Here is a 3,002-nt window from a genome sequence, read left to right on the forward strand (position 1 = left end):
TTCTAGTTCTGTTCTAGTTCTGTTCTATTTCTGTTCTAGTTCTGTTCTAGTTCTGTTCTAGTTCTGTTCTAGTTCAGTTCTAGTTCAGTTCTAGTTCAGTTCTAGTTCTATTCTAGTTCTGTTCTAGTTCTGTTCTGATTCAGTTTTAGTTCTGATCTAGTTTTGTTTTAGAGGAAATGATGTTTCCCCCTAAGGCTTGAGTTGGATCCGCGCATGTCTAAACGGTATTCAATTTCTAAAAATTTAAATTTCCTACACTCAAAATTAAGTTATGCAAAACCTCTTTGAACAAACTTTTGTTGGTCTAGATGTATTGTATGAGAGATTCTACTTCATTTTAGAATACAACTGAGAATTGTACTTTTATTTGATAGCTTTTACCGACACTGTAGTTCGAAAGACTAACAACGATAAAGGATTCTATGTAGACATATAATGAATATTTCTGTTAAACAAAAATGCCTCCATAGTGAAGTTGGTAGGCTTCTTGTTCGTTTTTAATTACCACAACGAGACCAATAGTGACCTAGGTGCATTTCTTCGACTCTGACATATGTCAATATACATGCTTTTTAAAAATATTTATGTTCAGTCAAAGGAAATGCTTACACTTTACTAACTGTAGGGTAATTAGGAAATCACTAAAATCCCAAATGTATGTATGTTAGTATGTGTTTTGATAATGTACTTTAAACGTGATTCTTATGAATTTCAATGTTCTATTTAATGGTCCCAATTAATTTTGTGTTTTTTATCCATTAACAAAATAAATATTGTTTAAATTTCCTGAAATCGAAATCTGCTCCTTAAAACACAAAAACTTATTTTGTTTATATAAATGCTTTAAAGACATTTCAAATGAAAGTTACTTATTTTTGTACATACAGTTATGTGTGTATGTCCTTTAGCATTTTTAGTTCTTTTTAAAATACTTGAGTGTTTAAGAGGAAAACATTTTTCCATATTAAACAAAATTATGGGGTATCAAATGATATCCCAAGATTAATCACATTTATGAAATTGTGAAAATTTAAATCATCGACAAACTAAAATTATTTTTAAAATTGTACTCCATTTTTTCAAGAAACAGTTCTGAAAAACAAATTAACCCCGAATAACAGACTAACTAACTAACTAACTAACTAACTAACTAACTAAATAACTAACTAAATAACTAACTAAATAACTAACTAAATAACTAACTAACTAACTAACTAACTAAATAACTAACTATATAACTAACTAACTAACTAACTAACTAACTAACTAACTAACTAACTAATTAACTAACTAACTAACTAACTAACTAACTAACTAACTAACTAACTAACTAACTAACTATCTATCTATCTATTTATCTATCTATCTATCTATCTATCTATCTATCTATCTATCTATCTATCTATCTATCTATCTATCTATCTATCTATCTATCTATGTATCTATCTATCTATCTATCTATCTATCTATCTATCTATCTATCTATCTATCTATCTATCTATCTATCTATCTATCTATCTATCTATCTATCTATCTATCTATCTATCTATCCATCTATCTATCTATCTATCTATCTATCTATCTATCTATCTATCTATCTATCTATCTATCTATCTATCTATCAATCTATCTATCTATCTATCTATCTATCTATCTATCTATCTATCTATCTATCTATCTATCTATCTATCTATCTATCTATCTATCTATCTATCTATACCTCTGTCTGTCCGTTTTAATATGTATTATTAAAAGCCAATATTTCGGTCTGCATTCATATCGTATGCATTTAAAAAACCTTAGTTATTAATGAGAAATATTAAGTACTGGAACGAAAACAATTTACTTTCTATACGCTTCACTACAGCCGTATATAATATTTCTACTGATTTCTCTTTCATTCATTCAAAAAAAATCTTTAACAAAAATTAAAACTTAACAATCACATACCATTACGAAAATGAAACACATTTAAACTTTTAGAAAAAAATGTTCTCCTTATAAACGACACAGCTTGATATTTTTGCTATTATTGTGTTTATTTAAACCAAAGTGTGACATTTTTAAGGGATTTAAAATTGTTTCAAAAAAATATTCATACCAATCTATAAAACCACAAAACATAAAACATGTCGCCTGCTAAATAAAGGAATAAATTTACGAAAAGAAAAAAGGACTTCAAAACAAGCTTCTAATGGTTTCAAATAAAAATTTATTTCATTTGATTAATAGATATTTCTCACACACATACACACCGATTTGTGTTATATAGTATTTTTATGTGTTAAATGTTTCAATTTCCCTTCATTGGTGCTGTTGAAGAAAAGAGGTTAACAATACTCAGATAATTTTGTTAAAAATGTGTAAGATATCTGGGCCTTCAGGAAATAGTTTTCGAAAAACATACGGACAGATGTACAGAAGGACAGACGGACAGATGCCACCAAATCGACTTTGAATCTATAAGGATTCAAGATGCATTTTCTATGTTGCAGAAACTACAAAAAAGAATATTTTTAACAAAATCTGTAATTTATAAATAATTTCTCTGATTTTAATAAAATACGTCAAGACTTCTTAGCTTAAAAGTGTAATTTAAATCTCGAATACTGTTACAAGCACCTTTAACTTGTTCACAAATTATTTGTACAAAGTTCCAGGAAAGAAGGAAACCACAAAAATACAAGGTAATCGTAAAATTCCAATGAAATTCTAAATAGTAACCGGTATATGTTCGTTAATCTTAAATCCTCTTAAATGTATGATACAACAACGTTAGGCTCTACTCTTGTTGGTTAACAATTCAAGAGTTACTTTTATCTGTTACCGTGAACAGTAGGTTAATAAAGTTGAAGAGGGAAGAAAAATTTTCTTATTCTTTTTACTTTTTACTAAAGAAAAACTTTCAGAAACCAAATAAGGGAAAATAACTTGGAAATATTTTAATAACTATTAGTTACCATGTGCATTACATAGAATCAGTGTAATAATGACTTATTTAT

The sequence above is a fragment of the Lucilia cuprina genome, chromosome 6, assembly GCF_022045245.1.
Source record: "Lucilia cuprina isolate Lc7/37 chromosome 6, ASM2204524v1, whole genome shotgun sequence".
Classification (NCBI taxonomy): Eukaryota; Metazoa; Arthropoda; class Insecta; order Diptera; family Calliphoridae; genus Lucilia; species Lucilia cuprina.